Source organism: Eptatretus burgeri, chromosome 2 (assembly GCF_056783735.1).
Source record: "Eptatretus burgeri isolate ZD-2024b chromosome 2, Ebu_testis_v1, whole genome shotgun sequence".
Classification (NCBI taxonomy): Eukaryota; Metazoa; Chordata; class Myxini; order Myxiniformes; family Myxinidae; genus Eptatretus; species Eptatretus burgeri.
Window position 1 is genome coordinate 105,061,951 of NC_140962.1, and position 17,002 is coordinate 105,078,952.

Genomic DNA, 17,002 nt, shown 5'->3' on the forward strand with positions numbered 1-17,002 from the left:
GATGTATACAGTGGTGAGTAGCTATGATGAACAGGCATTCGATAATATGAGTGAGGATAGTGAAAAAAATTTAACTTTATTAATTAAAAAATCATGGCCCATTCAAAATCAAGGCATGGTTAAGCAGGCCAAAAAACATTGCGGCTTCAGACCCCAGAGAGGTTACCTCGGATACGCCTGAAGACCCCCATCGAGAGCGGTAACCAAGGATGAACCTAATGAAGGATATAATAAAATATCGCCGTTATTTATCCTCAAAAGGGGTGTTTTAATTAACCCAAACACCCAATTTTCTGTCATGCACTTCCTTGGAATTTTCTTAGTTTGCATGCAAAGTTTCAGGCTGCTAGGTTTCATGGTTTTGGAGTCATGGAGGAGTTTTGATCTGTTTGCCTGTCTTAGTCACCAAAACGGAAAATCATTCAAAAGAGAAAACTTACTGTTTTCAAAGATGTCATAAAGGACGCAAACAACATGAACAAATAACTAATGTAACATTTTAAATAATGTGTTGTGAAAGATGCTGCATCAACGGTGGTAAACTTCCAAAAAAAAAAAAAAAATCGAAAAACTTTTAAAATCTTCATTTTATTTCAATTTACTTATGTACTTGAACATTCGAATACAAATCTCCTTTTTGACACTTTCAAAACCCTTCCGTTTAGCAATACTTCAACAAAATATTATGGCATTTGACATCATCACTACCAATCAAATTTGCCCACTCGTAGACTCCACCCACGTCCTTGTTTCTCAAGACAGCATGGGGTAATGTGTTCAATGAACTCTCGTTATGACAGGAATTTGTAATTTTTTCAGGATTTTGGTGATGACTCGCCTACTCTTTGTGAAAGACACTGTAGGATCTACAACATCCACCAACTAATGTTATCCGATGGGACACCCGGCTTAACATCCATCCAAAGGACTTCGTGGTACAATGTCCTGCCAGCGAAGCAGAATTCTGTTTGGTTATAGTCGGGTCGGGAATCTAACCCAGATTAGTCAGCTCAAAAGTAATTACACTACTTTTATAACAAGGAAACATAACTGAAGTCAAAGTTGTCAAAGGTATCAAAGGTGTCAAAGGTATAAATGAGAGACTTGCACAGATTACACTAAAACTAAATAAGAAATACAGCATCAAACTTGTACAGGTGTATGCCCCTACATTAGCACATGAAGATAAAGAAGGAGACAAAATGTATGAAGATAAAACAGGAATGCTGAAAACATCAAAAGTACGTTACAACTTGATAAAAGGTGATTTCAATGTAAAAGTGGGACTTAAGAAAGATTGAGAAGAGGACATCATGGGAAACTTTAGATCAGGAATTAGAAATGATAGAGGAGACAAACTCATCGAGTTTGCAATCAGTAACAAACCAAAAATCATAAACACAATCTTCAAGAAAAGTACATCCAAAAGATGGACATGGAAAAGTCCAGAAGGAGAAACAAAAATGAGATTGATTTCATCTTTACAAACAAATTAAACATTGTCCAGGATGTGAATATTAAATAAAGTGCAGACAGGTAGTGATCATAGAATGCTTTTATGCAAAATAAAGATGGATACCAGATTGGAGACACAGAAACTGTTGAGAGCAAAACACAGAAAATTAGATCTAGAAAACCTGAAAGCTAAGAAAGAAGAATTCCGAATCGAGCTTAGGAAGCGGTTACAGGCACTTCAGGAGGAAGTGGACACTGACCTGTTTTTCGAGGACGTCCACAACATAGGCCCAAAATGGAACAATCAGATAGTTGATATCATGCAAGAAAGTGCATCAAGGATAGCAGGTAAAGAAAGGAAGGAACACGTATCTAAAATTTTGGATAGTACCAAACAAATTATGAAAAGAGAAGGGAAATTAAAAGAGATGGAATTGGAATTCAAAATGTGGACAACGTAGAAACATGGAAAACAGTCAGACCGAAGATGAGAGAAGACATCGGGAAATAAAACACTCAAAAGATAAAGGAAACAGAAAACAACAGAGGCCTGAAGAGAACAACAACAAAAAAAAATTACATCATGACAAACAAGAGATCTCACACTGTGACAAAAATGAACATGAAATTGGATATCTAGCCAAAATACGACAACGAATAGAATAATTTTATGAACAACTTTACCACGGTAACAAAGGGGTTGAAGAGCTGCATCAAACAGCCGAAGAGAACCAGACATCACAAACTAGGAAGTTAGCTGTTGAAGACAACATACAGCAAGCTATTGTTAACACACAGCTTGCTTAAGACAAGGGATAGTTCCCAAGCAATGGAGAGAAGCCAACATGATTATCCTCTTCAAAAAGGGAAACAAACGGCATCTTAAGAACCATTGTCCCATCGGCCTACTTTCAAACATATATATATATATATATATATATATATATATATATATATATATATATATATATATATATATATATATATATATATATATATATATATATATATATATATATATATATATATATATATATATATATATATATATACTCTTCACAAGGTTCATGACCAATCAAATGGAATGCATTCTAGGTAGCAACCAACTAAGAGAGCAAGCAGGCTTCAAAAGTGGATATTCCACCATTGGCCACATACACACGATCAATCAACTGATGGAAAAATGTCAGGAATATAATGAACCTCTCGGCATGGTATCTGTAGACTACGAGAAGGTACTCAACTCTGTAGAAACACAGTCGGTGCTGGACACATCACATGAACAAGTAGTGGAAAGGAAATACATTCAATTACTGAAATATATTTACACAGATTGCACAACTACAGTGACGCTACACAAAGGAAGTGGTAGGATAAACATGAAATAAGGTATAAGGCAAGGTGACACAATCTCACCAAAATGATTCTCACTGCCTGTCTGGAGTTACACTTCGGTCACCGCCATGGGAAGATAAGGGCGTCAAATGAATGGAGAAAAGTTCAAAGATCTAAGATTTGCAGACGACATTGTTGTTATAGAAGAAAACTTCGAGAAAATGGAAACCATGCTCGGGGAACTCGCTGAAGCCAGCATGAAGTGTGGGTTGAAGTTGAACATGTTAAAAACCAAAGTAGTAATGAACCCGCTTGCAACTCATGGAGAAATCATAATAAAAGGAAACCAAATAGAATAATTAGGAGAATACATATACCGAGGGCAAATCCTTAGCCTTAAGGAAAATAATCAAGAACAAGAAATGAAGAGAACATTGGATGGAGACAATAACATGGAAAGCTCGGTAACATCATGAGAGGTAGCTTACCAATATGTCTGTAAAGGAAAGTTTCCAAGCAGCGTATTATTCCAACTATCATCAGCGGAGCGAGACCTGGGTGTTAACAACAAAAGTGTTGGAAAAGGTAACACCACAACACAATATGGAGCAAAAAAGTCAGGCATTACATACACAGATGGAAAGACAAATTAATTGGTCAGAGAACAAACCAAAACTCAGGATATTTTAGAAATAATCAAACTCAGGAAATGGAAATGGGCAGGACACATTAGCAGAAGGTCAGGTAGCAGGTGGACAACAATAGCAACAATATTGAGACCGATATGTGTGGTGTTGGCTTTATGGTTCGGGTGATGAGCTTGGGATCCTAGGATACTGAGTTCAAATCCCTATTTCTGTTGAATTGATTTCAGGTGGGGTTGACTCTGCCTGTCATCCTTCTGAGGTCGGCAAAATGAGTGCCGGCTTGCTGGTATCCTGTGTTGGAGTGGTGACCTGTCCAGGATTTTGCCCAATAGCCAAGGAGACTGCTTAGGCAGCACCAATGCTCTGCACAGAGTATGGTCCTGATGGATGGATGGATGGCAACTGGAGCAGGAGGAGACCTTGATTAAGATGGAGGGGTGAAACAGACAAATATTGGGGAAGAGTCAATTGGAACAACAAAGCAAGAGACAGAGCAACATGGCATCAACATGCTGAGGCTTTGGTCCAGCCGTGGACTGAAAATAGCTGCTGATGATGATTATAAGGAAATTCATTGCAGGAAGAAGCCATTAGGCCCATCAAGTGCCAATCATGCCAACATGCCTTTGCCTTCCCACGAGCAGTCAAGGCAGGATTTTTGGATTTTGTTCATGGTGTTGGCAATAACAAACTTGTTCTTGGTGAAAGATGCTGTTGGATCCTTAACCTCCATCAACTAATTCTAGCTGATGGAACACACCAGCTTAACATCCATCCGGTGTTCGGTGTTCTCTTTCACCCTGTACAAAGGTAGTCCTTGGTCAACCAAAGTGAGGTCCTTGTTCATATAATTCCTTGGATCTTTTATTTTACAGTTTGAAACTTTCTGTGCTTATAGTGATAACCTTCTTCAGCTCGATAAGCACGCGCAGACGTACGAGCGTAACCTGTGACATTTCACAACACCTTGACCTGTACATGTGCAGTGCAGTTTTCCGCCATAACAAACCTAAAACTGAGCTGATGGCCAAAGCTAACATAAAGATTGGTAACAAATCGTACATCTGTTGGAGGAAAAACGGCATCGCAGAGACAAAACAGAATAGCAAGGTTGAATTGTCTCAAAACCATAGGTCACGCTGATTCGTAAGGAAACTGTTTAAGTTTCCATGTAAGATTTCATAAAACAAAGCTGAGAATTGTTTCCTTTTAAAACGATAAAGACTTCAAAAAGTGACTGTGCACCCGAAAATGGCTGAACCGTCTGAAAATCATTACAGAGGATGTTGATGTCCAGCTTGAAATCTCTTCCGAAAACTCAGAAATACGAGGTGGGGGTGATGAATGCAGTTGGTGAAACCCGGAAAATGAACTCGATTTGTGGACATATCGTGTTTCAAACTTTAAACATACACCAGACACTACTACTACTACTACTACTACTACTACTACTACTACTACTACTACTACTACTACTACTACTACTACTACTACCATCACCACTCCTTTCATGGCCACAATTAATCTCCCCTTCTTCTGATGTTAACCTCATTCGTTTTTTCCTAATCACACATCTCTACCCCGAGCATCCTCTTTCTGTGTACACGTCTCTCTCTCCCTCTTGTTCCTCTCCACCACCTCTTTCATTCAACCTTAATTTACCCCCGCCACCGAAGGTGGAAGGAGGTTGTTTTCACCCCTTGTCTGTTTCTTTGTTTTTCTGTTTGTATTTTTGTTTGTGTGTAGGACGTCTGAAAAAGTTGTGGATGGATGTGGATGAAATTTGGTGAGCAGATGTGAAATGTGTGAAAAGGACGAACTGTTTAGATTTTGGTGAAGATCCGGATGTGGATATGAGAATCATTTTAAATTTTTTAAGTGATTCTTCACCATTGACAGATGGGGTGCCAAAAACGATATATAGCATGACATTTCAAAATTGTATTGGGCATGAGAGTTTCTTGTGGATCAGGCATTTTGTGGCGGCGGTATGCGCTCTACCGAGTCCCTCTCTAGTTTTTGTCTGTTCCTACTCCTGCGAACTGCATCCATATCAAATATAGTCTCCATCAAAAAAAATGGAAGGAGGGGGGAGAATGTTAATCCATCCATCCATTGGAGAGGAGATTGGGACCATACTCTGTGCAGAGCGTTGGTGCTGCCTAAGCAGGTCTCCTTGGCTATTGGGCACAATCCTGGACGGGTCGCCACTCCGACACAGGATACCAGCAAGCTGGCACTCATTTTGCCGACCTCAGAAGGATGACAGGCACAGTCAACCCCACCTGGTATTAATTCAACAGAGAAGTGGGATTTGAACTCAGAATTGAACTTAGGATCCCAGGATTCCAAGCCCACCACCCTAACCATTAATCAAACACCAGGCATAAGGATGTTAATGTTCAGTTTGAAATAAGAAAAAAACGACAACGGCACTCGGTAGAGCGCATACTTCTGCCAGTCTAAATGGTTTTTTACATGTTCTATTCCACTGATAGGCCAAATCTTAATCCAGACCTGAATCCAGTTCTCGTCACCGAACCAACTCATCCACCAAGTTTTGTCATCATCTGTCCACAACGTTTTGAAATATCATACTCTAATATCATTCTAGCCGTATCTCTCAATGATGAAGAATCATTGAAAAAAAAATTCTAGGATCCAGATCATCACCAAAATCGAATCAATTCGTCCTTCGCACACACACAACCTGCCCACTAAGTTTCGACTCTTCTCCGTCCACAAATTTTTGAGATATCCTGCTCACAGACAGACAGACAGACAGACAAACAGACAGACAATGATGGAAACATAATCTCCATCCACCTTCGATGGTGGAGGTAATAAACGAAGAAAATGTAATTCCTCCATCTTCCCACAGGGGTGGAAGGATGGCCTCGAGGTATGCACACTCACTTTTGAGCTGTCTCGCCTGGGTTTTAATCTCAACCCAGCTATAAACTGTCATCCTGTTGTTTAGCAGGAAGGGCGAAGCATCAAAGTCCGTGCCGTCCGTAGGAAGGACGTTAAGTCAAGGGACATGTCTGCCGGCACTTTTTGTTGATCGACGTTAAAAATCCCACAATGTCCTTTGTGAAGAGCAGACGAGCTATCATTGGCACCCTCAACAAATTACAAATTCCTGCCCAAATCACCTTCACTCGAGTATCCCACGTCAGAGTGGTTACCTATCCAGATTTGTAACATTGGCGAAAGAAATTCCGTCAGCAGAACTGACACTCCAAACAGAGCTTGGTGGACAAGTTAAAGTAGATCTCCCGAGAGTAATTATAGGGTGCCTGGTGAAACCTAGTGGTAGAAACTGCGGCTGTGTTCTCATGGATTTTTGTTCATATCCTAGTTGGCGAATGATCCAAGCTTTATCGTTTATATAATTCAGCCTTTTAATAGTTTCAGATCAGATTAGGTGTGAACTCCATTTTGGAGGATGGCTGACATTCAGGATGTTTGCGAGCCTCGAACATTCTGCACAACTCAGTCCAGTTCAATGCATTATCTTTGTCATTCAAGCTGTTAGGGATATGGTCAAAATTATTGGTCGACCTCAAGCTCTCTTGCCTGAAACCTTATTTTCCAACAGTTTTTGTGTTTTCTTTTTTTTGCTGCAACATGTCATCATGAAGGATATGACAAAATTAATCAACCTCACATTTCTTAATGGTCCCTAACAAGCTTCTCTTCTGCAAACCTGTTTCTGGTGTATGTTCCCCCTCCAAACCCTCCCATACCTCAAATGGCTGCACAGCTGACACTGCATGTGAAAAGGCTGAATGCCTAAACTCTGTGTTTGCTACTTGATCTTGTTCTGCAAACCTGTGGCTCTCAGTACTCACCTTACCCAATCACACCCAGCTGTTCCTGGACCCTGTGCTCTTTTCTCCTGACAAGGTGCAGAGCTTGCTGTCAAACCTCGACACTGATTCTGCAACCGGTCCAGATGGCATCAGCCCAAGTGTCCTAAAATCCTGCTCCTCTGCACTTGCTCAGCCTCTCTCTGTTCTATTCACCCTCTCATTTGCTCAAGGTAATCTGCCTTCTGCTTGGAAATCAGCAAACATGAAATTCCTCCATATAATTTTTTTTTTTAATAACATACAACTCCATAATTGCTCCTTAAAAAATATTTTAAGAATAACATATAACCCGATAATTACAACTTAACTGCTCGACATAAAAAAGGTGCAAAAACAGATCCCTGCAACTATAGACGAATCCAGCCTTCTCCCAATCATCAGCACGGTTATGGAATCCATCATTGCTTCAAACATCAAATCCTTCCTCTTCTCCAATGGTTTGATTTCCAATCATCAATTTGGTTTCAGACCAGGTCATTTGACCCTGGACTTGCTGCTCCTACTTTCCCAACAATGGATGGAGGTGCTCAATGCCGGACATGAAATCAGAGCCATCTCCATAGACATATCACATGCTTTCGATAAGGTCTGGCACCCTGCCCTGCTCTACCAAACTCTCTTTCTACGGTATCCAAGGCAATCTCCACTCATGGCTCGCAAACTTCCTCACCTGTCGCTGTCAACGTGTGGCCCTTAATGGAATTCTCTCTCATCCCCTCTTCCTGCCCAGGCTGGAGTTCATCAATGCAGTGTTCTGGGCCCTGTGCTTTTTCTCGTGTTCATCATTGATCTCTCCGACTCTCTAGAAAATCCCATTTGTTTCTTTGCTGATGACTCCACTGTCTGTCGCACCATCTGTCATCCCTCAGATCATCAAGCAGCAGCCTGTTCACTCTGAAGATCTGGATAAAATCACAAACTGGTCCAATACGTGGAAAATGTCTTTCAATCCTGACAAATCTAACACTCTCACTATGTCTTTCACACCTCTCACTATGTCTCTCTGAAAGGACCATCTAGAAACCCCCTACCCCCCCCCCCATATACTTTCTCAACAATTCTCTTGAAGAAGTTCTTTCATTCAAACTTCTGGGTCTCACTATCTGCCATTATCTTTCCTGGGAAAGCCACATTTCCAACATGGCCTCCAAAGCCTGTCACCCATTGGGCATCCTCCATCATGCAAAGTCCTTCCTTGGCACACCTGAGCTCCTGACCATGTACAAAGCTTTAATCTGTAGCCTGATGGAGTACTGCTCTCCCCTCTGGGCTGGTGCTCCTGCCTCTCAACTTTCTTGGCTTCACGCTGTGGAAACTATGGCATTTAGGATCATTGGCATCTCATGTAACGAGGCTGAGTCTTTGGGTCTCTCACTCTCTCACCGCAGGCAGGTCGGTGGTCTTTCTCTCTTCTACCGTCTCCTCTCTGATCTCGCCACCCCCCCCTTTTCTCTGTCTGTGATCTGTCCTACCCATATTTCCGCAGGGCACTCAAGGTCCACCAGCAATCCCTTTCTGGTTAAACTACCAAAATCATGAATAACTGCTCACCTTTACTCTTTCTTTCCTCTTTTTCAAACCTTTGGAACAAACTCCCACACACGCTTCTATCCCACTCATCCATTCAGGTCTTCAAAACAGCTGTTCACCAACATCTGTTATCTTCCCCATCCAAAACCCTGATCTTTTCTACCCCCGTTAATCAACCCCAAACCCACATCCTTCATAGTCCCTGTCTTCCTTCCTGAAAGTCCCTGTAATGTCCATCTTGTTTACCCCGTGTACCCCGCCCCATCCCTCTCCCTTCCACAGATCTCCTCATGTATCTATTCCACATTGTTTTGTGCTTCCCTCTCCCATCCCTCCTGTCTCCTGCTCCCCTTGTTATACGTTCTGTGAGTTAGCTCTTACATGAGCCTTGACATTATATTGTTACGAATTTGGGAATTCGATTGCACACAACATTCAAGTTCCTTTCGTCAGTTATGTCGATAAGTGCTTGTTCCCTAGATAGTTCACCTTCCATTGTTTAATGGGCAGAAATCGATTAAGTGCGCTGTGATTTAATTTAATAGTTAGTGAGCGATCACAACACAAAGGAAGACGCCCCTCCCCCTCTTCTGCGAAGAGGAAGAAGAGCCCTCCCGTCCCGTGATTCATGACGTCAACAACTCCCTCCCACCTGTGGTTGAGCGGGGGATGGAGCACGAGGGCATGAGTCACGCCGGGAGCGGGGGAGGGGGCGGAGAAGAATAAGAAGAGATCCTCTGCTTTGTTGGGGGGCTTTTCAGTAGAGCTTCGGCTTCTGCTTGGCTTGGGTTAGGGTCAAGGCTTTTTGAAGGCTTTCTGCTTTGGCTTGGCTTTTAGCAAGTCTTTGGGCTCTGGCTTGGTTCGTCGAAGAGAGAGGCTTTGTTCATCGGAAGAGAGTTCAGCTGGTTGCTCGGCTCGGAGTTCTTGGTTTGTGTTGTGAGAGGCTTTGTTCATCGAAAGAGAGTTGAGCTGGTTGCTTGGCTGGCTCTTCTTCGTTCGTGGAGCTCTTTGTTCTCCGCTTGGTTCCCGGCTTGGTGCGACTCATCGGCCTTTCTTGGAGGTGGTTCTTCGAGATAGTGACGCATCGACGGGAAGGATCGGCGCCTCGTCTCACAAGCACGTGTTCGGAAGCGCGAGAGGATTCGAGGGAGCTCGGGAAGGATCGCGGCTCATGGCGATTGGATCCAGCTCGCTCTCGCTGGAGCCCAGGTTCGAGCAGCTTGAAGACCACACGAGGTGGAGAGGTTCGAGATAGGTTCTGGGTTTCAGCTCATCTGTCCCTCCAAGCTGGAGTCCGTTATTAAAGGCATCAGCCACCATTTCTTGGGTGTGTGTGTGTGTGCGTACGTGTGTCCGTGGGCCTGTCTAACAAGTAGGAAACTGTTAAGTGCTTTGTGTGCTGTAAATGATTGCATTGCATTACGTATAGTCAGTATAGTTCTGCTCTTACGTGCTTCCCTCGTTCCCCATTATCATTAATAAATACCCCAATTGTTAAATGTTTTCAGCTCGTCGCGTCCATTCCCTCATTGACTGAGCATTTCGTGTGTTGGTAGTTCGAAAGCCATTGGTTTGCCGTAAAAGGGGGACATTTGGACCGACGGTTCTTGGCGATTAAGCCGCTCGGAATTGCACATGGGACAGGCTCGCTGAAGCAGCTTGTTCCGTACGAGTTCCGTCGAGGGTGGAATACCCTGGTAGTTGGATCACGTGGGTATTTAGGTAAATTGAAGATTGGCAATCGACCCTACCCCACGTGATCTGCCCATTGGGGTATTTCAGTTCTTGCACAAGGACCCGTCGGCCTCGGAGTTATCCGGGCGGCGATCTATATTCCGAGTGATCGGTCGGGCCGACTCGACTTGCGGCTCTGTCAGAGCGGTCGGCTTGCAACTGACACACCGGAACCGTAACAATATATATGTATAAAATAAAAAAATCTATCATTGACACTTCTTCATTTGCCTTTTTCTGTTTCCAGGAGATTGTGAACCACGAATAGATCCCAAAACTCCAGCCTGCTTTCCATCACAATTGTGTTCATTACTTTAGGGAAGGTTAAATGGGTGATCAGTTGAATCAGTCGACTGATACAGTCTGGCACCCTGCCCTGCTCAGTAGACTGAGCTAAAAAAAAAGAAAAGAAAAGAAAAGTCCACGACCGAGATCAACAAAATTGTTAATTATTCCACATAATCCTTTACAGATATTTTAATTGAATAATCACTATTTATTTTTCTACTTCTATGTTAGGCCACAGACTTACTGTGAACTCTCACGCATGAGGCAATTAAATATTTTGTTGCTTCATGCGATGATGTGTAGTAGTCATGTGACACGTGTGATTTTATTTGACAATGTGGAGGAAACCCTTCGTATGTGGACATCTGATAACTTGCAGGGCCTCCATGTATCATAATCATAGGTGTGACTCCAACTCTAACGGTACATCTGCCACCAGTGTTTGAGAGGTTTAAGGTCCGAATCTCCACCGTTCCTCACATAATCTCCTGTGTCGTTCACATTTCATGGTCGTTGGATAAGAGGTCTAATTCATGTTCCAACACATCCCACGGACACCCTGTTATCAGACTTGAACAATGGGTGCCTGGTCTCGTCCCACAAAATCTGTTTCCATATTTTGATGCCCCAGGATGGCCGCTCATTGTAGTAGGTCATGTGACACTGTGCATTGGACACACCCTTTACGATTCCATGGTATTGCTAGAATGTAAGACCAAAACATGCTTGCCTGACTCACGACTTCCATAAACTGTTTATTTACAGCAAGGACAAACGATTTGATGAAGGGCCAGTCTGTTCTGTCTAACAACCCATCGCAGGGTTCTCCTCTCTCTGGAGGTGATTTTTGATGTTGTTTCAGATTGGTGGTCAGGGTCAATGTTTGGCTGCAGCTTTCCCCTTAATTCTGACTTCATTTATTCAATGCCAAATGTTTCCTTTCCTGCAAGGTGAATCGTGCAACCACCTTCACTCGATGATGAAAATAAGATGTCAAACTGGGCCAAAGCACCAGAACAATCGTGACAATATTACCACCACAGCGTCTCAGCATCTGCCTCCTGGTTGCATAATTTCTAGGGTATGCAGTTACGCCATGTGAGGGTGGTGGTGTTTGTCATACAAATATCATACATTATTTAAACCAACCATCTGTGCTTTCTAATAAACTTGGACCATCCTCACACAAGCTCCACAAGCTGTGAATTCCGAATAGCAGACAACCAACCTCCATCATGAAGTAGGTGGGCCCATCCTATGTGTAGCGGTGACACCGACACTCTATATGTTTAATCCAACCAAATCCTCAAAAAAAAAAAAATCAATCAACATACAAACTTATAAAGCACAGCTACCATTGGTCTGAAGATAATTGTACATTGAACAATGCTCTTGGGGATGGGGAGGTTGATTTGATTACGTGACATCTTGAGGGAGCTCGACGATATTAAATTCACATGATATAGTTCACTGTTCTTTGTATAATATTGTTGAAGTCACATTTTACATTACGTGGAATACCCACGGGTACCCGCCCGCTCGTCAATATAATAATCCGCTTCATCCGTCTGTCCGTCTGTCCGTCCGTGTGTAATGATACTTTACACCCAATGGTTGGACAGTTGGCCTGACTCCACCCTGGTGAGGTGCCCACAAATGACAAAATACATTTGTATGTGTGTGTGTATGTTTGTGTGTGTGTGTGTTTTTGTGTGTATGTTTGTATGTGTGTGTGTTTTTGTGTGTATGTTTGTATGTGTGTGTTTGTGTGTTTGTGTGTGTGTGTGTTTTTGTGTGTATGTTTGTGTGTGTGTGTATGTTTGTATGTATGTGTGCTTTTGTGTGTATGTTTGTGTGTGTGTTGTGTGTGTTTTTGTGTGTATGTTTGTATGTTTTTGTGTGTATGTTTTTGTGTGTGTACTTTTGTATGTTTGTGTGTATGCTTGTATGTGTGTGTTTTTGTGTATGTGTACTTTTGTGTGTATGTTTGTATGTATGTTTGTGTTTGGTTGTGTGTATGTTTGTGTGTTTTTGTGTGTATGTGTGTATGTTTATATGTGTGTTTTTGTGTGGTTGTGCATGTGTGCATGTTTGTATGTATGTTTGTATGTGTGTGTATGTGTGTGTATGTGTGTGTATGTGTGTGTGTTTTGTGTGTATGTGTGTGTTTTTATGTGTATGTGTGGATGTTTGTATGTGTGTATGTTTGTATGTGTGTATGTGTGTATGTTTGTATGTGTGTTTTTGTGTGTATGTGTGTGTGTCTTTGTGTGTATATTTGTATGTGTGTGTTTCTGTGTGTATGTTTGTATGTGTTTGTGTTTTGTGTGTATGTGTGTGTTTTTGTGTGGATGTATGTGTGTGTTTATGTATGTATGTGTGTATGTGTGTGTTTTTGTGTGTGTGTGTGTGTGTGTGTGTGTGTATGTGTGTGTGGACGTTTGTATGTATGTGTGTGTGTGGTTGTGTGTATGTTTGTGTGTATGTTTATATGTGTGTGTTTTTGTGTGTTTGTGCATGTTTGTATGTGTGTGTTTTGTGTGTGTGGTTGTGTGTGTGTGTGTGTGGTTGTGTGTGTGTGTGTGTGTTTGTTTGTGTGTATGTGTGTGTGTGTGTGGTTGTGTATGTGTGTGTATATATATATATATATATATATATATATATATATATATATATATATATATATATATATATTGTTGCGGTTTTCGCGCCCGCCGGCGTGCGACGGCCACGTAACTCGAATCGCGGCACGTCGCCCACCGGACGGACAATCCAGTCGTGACCCTCTCGGACTAACGCCGGGAACCAGTCACGGGTGGACCTTTCGGTCTCACTGCGATCGAGCCAATCAGCCCCCGCGTGGGATAGGGTTGCTCGCCAAATTCGAACTACCTAAGTACCCACGCGGAGGGTAGACCGGGCGATCGCACCTCGCCGCAGGTCGACTTCGGACACGGGCCACTTAAGCGACCCGTTCCGTACTATCAGAATAACCGAGCGGTGTTATCGTCGACCTCGACGGTTCGATTAATTATCGGGCGTATTCAGCCCACTACCAACCCTTTACGTGAAGCAAGATGGGGATTCAATGGAGGAAAAGACGAAGCGAAGCGGGAGAACAGTTCAACAATAAAGCACATTTATTCGCGACGAACGGAAAGCACACAAATACAATTCCACCAAATGCACACAAAAAAGAAAACACAATTCCATTTACACAAAAAGCAAACATAAAAGTGAAAACACAGTGCAGAGCTAATACCGACTACCGAGCACACGGCAACACTTATACAATTCTACTTCACAGACGGCGCCGACAACACACACCCAAAACCAAGGAAAAGAAATCCCCCAAGAATGGGGTAGGCCTGAGGCCGAGACCGGGTCGGGCCTACCCGTCTGGTGATGAGACGCGGAGCGGCGATGGCCCCGCAACCCGCGGGCCTCGTGGACAGTGCCTGGCAGGGGGTGGGAACGGGGCCCCCTTGGTCGCACTATCTCAGCGCGGGGGGAAACAGGAGGGGGTTGCTGATGCTCGGGGTATAGAGGATCTTTATTATATGCGACGAGCGTCTCCACCTCGGCCAGGTCGCGCTGTCGGCCTCCCTCGGGTGCAGCTTCCTGCACGACGCGAGCACCCCCTCGTCTGGTGTCGCCGCCTTTCCACAGCTCCGTCCCCTCCGTTCCGACTCCAACGCACACGACGAGCAGCTCCACCGCCCGCGAAGTCTTGACCCTCTGCTTCCGACTCTCCTCTTCTTGACTCTCCGACCGACTCGTTCTCGTTCTGCTGACTCTCCTTTGCGACTCTCTTCTCGTTCCGACTCCTTCTCGTTCCGACTCCTTCTTCTCGTTCTGCTGACTCTCCGACCGCGTTCTGCTGACTCTCTCTGACTGACGAACACCGTCCTTTTATCCCCCCGTAACTTCGCCTTTGACCCCCTCCCTTTGACCTTTCACCTCGCTCCCCATTGGCCCGAGAAAAAGTGGGCGTGAAGGCTTTTTGATCCACAAATTTGCATATATCGATCGTTCTGGAGGCGGGGCCAAATCGCCCCTCGCTCACCGATTGGACGGCAAAAAGTGGGCGTGTGTCGTTTTTGATCCGTTTTTGAAGCAGAAAATCCGTGATTTTGTACACGCTGTTCAACGTGCGCCCTACACGAGTCCAGCATCGGTGCCCATGAGTGGCGCGAGATGACGGTGATGCGATGGTGGCGAGTTGTGACGGTAAAGGTCATGGCGGTTGTGGTGAAGCGGCGTTGTGGTTGGTGGTTGTTGTTGTGGTTGTGATGGTGGCGATTGGTCCAAAATAAAGATAGTAAAAGAAAAACGGCTATCCTGAAGAGTCGCAGCACGTATAAATGACATGTATTCCCACTAGACAACGGGTTTGGGCCTAACTACACATGCACTTACCGAGATACCTCACCTAAGGGACCTGAATGGTGGTTTGCGAATCTGGTAACCACAACACTATATATATATATATATATATATATATATATATATATATATATATATATATATATATATATATATATATATATATATATGTGTGTGTGTGTGTATGTGTGTGTATGTGTGTGTATGTGTGTGTATGTGTGTGGTTGTGTATGTGTGTGTATGTATGTATGTGTGTGTATGTGTGTGTATGTGTGGTTGTGTGTGTGTGTGGTTGTGTATGTATGTGTGTATGTGTGTGTATGTGTATGTGTATGTGTATGTGTGGTTGTGTGGTTGTGTATGTGTGTGTATGTGTGTGTATGTGTATGTGTGGTTGTGTGTGTGTGTATGTGTGTGTGTATGTGTGGTTGTGTGTGTGTGGTTGTGAATGTGTGTGTGTGTGTGTATATGTGTGTGTATGTGTGGTTGTGTGTATGTGTGTGTATGTGTGTGGTTGTGTATGTGTGTGTGTGTGTGTGGTTGTGTATGTGTGTGTGGTTGTGTATGTGTGTGTGTGTGTGTGTGGTTGTGTATGTGTGTGTGTGTGTGTGTGTGTGTGTATATGTGTGTGTATGTGTGGTTGTGTGTGTGTGGTTGTGTGTTTGTGTGTGTGTATGTGTGTGTGTGTGTGTGTGTGTGTGTGTGTGTGTGTGTGGTTGTGTATGTGTGTGTATGTATGTGTGTGTGTGTATGTATGTATGTGTGTGGTTGTGCGTGTGTGTGTGTGTGTGTGTGTGTGTGTGTGTGTGTGTGTGTGTGTGTGTGTGTGTGTGTGTGTGTGTGTTGTGTATGTATGTGTATGTATGTGTGTGTATGTGTGTGTGTGTATGTTGTGTGTATGTGTGTGGTTGTGCATGTGTGTGTGTGTGTGTGTGTGTGTGTGTGTGTGTGTGTGTGTGTGTGTGTGTGTGTGTGTGTGTGTGTGTGTGTGTGTGTGTGTGTGTGTGTTCACGGTTTAATATTTCACTGGTTGAATTAATTCATGGAAACAATGAACGTACACTATCGTTGTATATGGATGTACAGATGAACAGGGAACAATTATTTTTCAAATAAAGATGTTGGGATGGTTTCACATGATAATTTGTTGGAACCAGCCCGACTTTGTTTACATACTTTTTGGCATACCATCCCTCCATCCTTGTGAAGTTAAAATATTTTTTCTTTTTATCAATTGTATAAATAAAGGCCGAATGTTTTCCTCTTCCCGTTTATCGGCTGGGAAATCCAGTGGTCTATTTCCACACATTGCTTGGAAATGTGTCACGTGGTTGCTGTGGCTTCTTGCGTGGTGAACCACACAAGCGACGGCATTCGGTTTTGCCTTAACCACCGACAATGACACACCAGCTGAACAAATCCCCCAAGCCATGTTCGGTCATAACGCCACCCCTAACACCTTTCCGAGACCTCAGCAACACACGGCGAGCTTTGTGACATTAACACACCGCACCCACCATGGGTCACAGACAACTCAACAACGAAGGGAGAACTTTAAATCCACAGCTGTTTCCAGGAAGAAACGTGTGCGAAATGAAACGTACAACTACAATGTTCTTGGGAACGTTTACTACAACCTGCGATCTGTATGGGTTCATTGGCAGGAGCGCTCATCTGGCGGCACAGCCACAACTCCACAACATAGGTCTCGGTTCAAACGACCAATGCCTTGGAAAGCTTCGACTCGAGGCT

General features: G+C 43.4%; 1 long non-coding RNA gene across 7 annotated transcripts in view; it reads right to left on the bottom strand.

Moving 5' to 3' along the window:
• Nucleotides 1-17,002, bottom strand: part of LOC147032728 (uncharacterized) — a 161,710-nt gene that overhangs the window by 74,399 nt on the left and 70,309 nt on the right. For 5 of the 7 annotated variants that reach the window (XR_015055329.1, XR_015055328.1, XR_015055325.1 and 2 more), the window contains one exon: nt 3,279-3,344. The exons of the other annotated variants lie outside the window; for them this stretch is intronic. This is a non-coding gene — a long non-coding RNA (uncharacterized LOC147032728). The remainder of the gene's footprint in view (nt 1-3,278; nt 3,345-17,002) is intronic. 7 annotated transcript variants of the gene reach the window in all.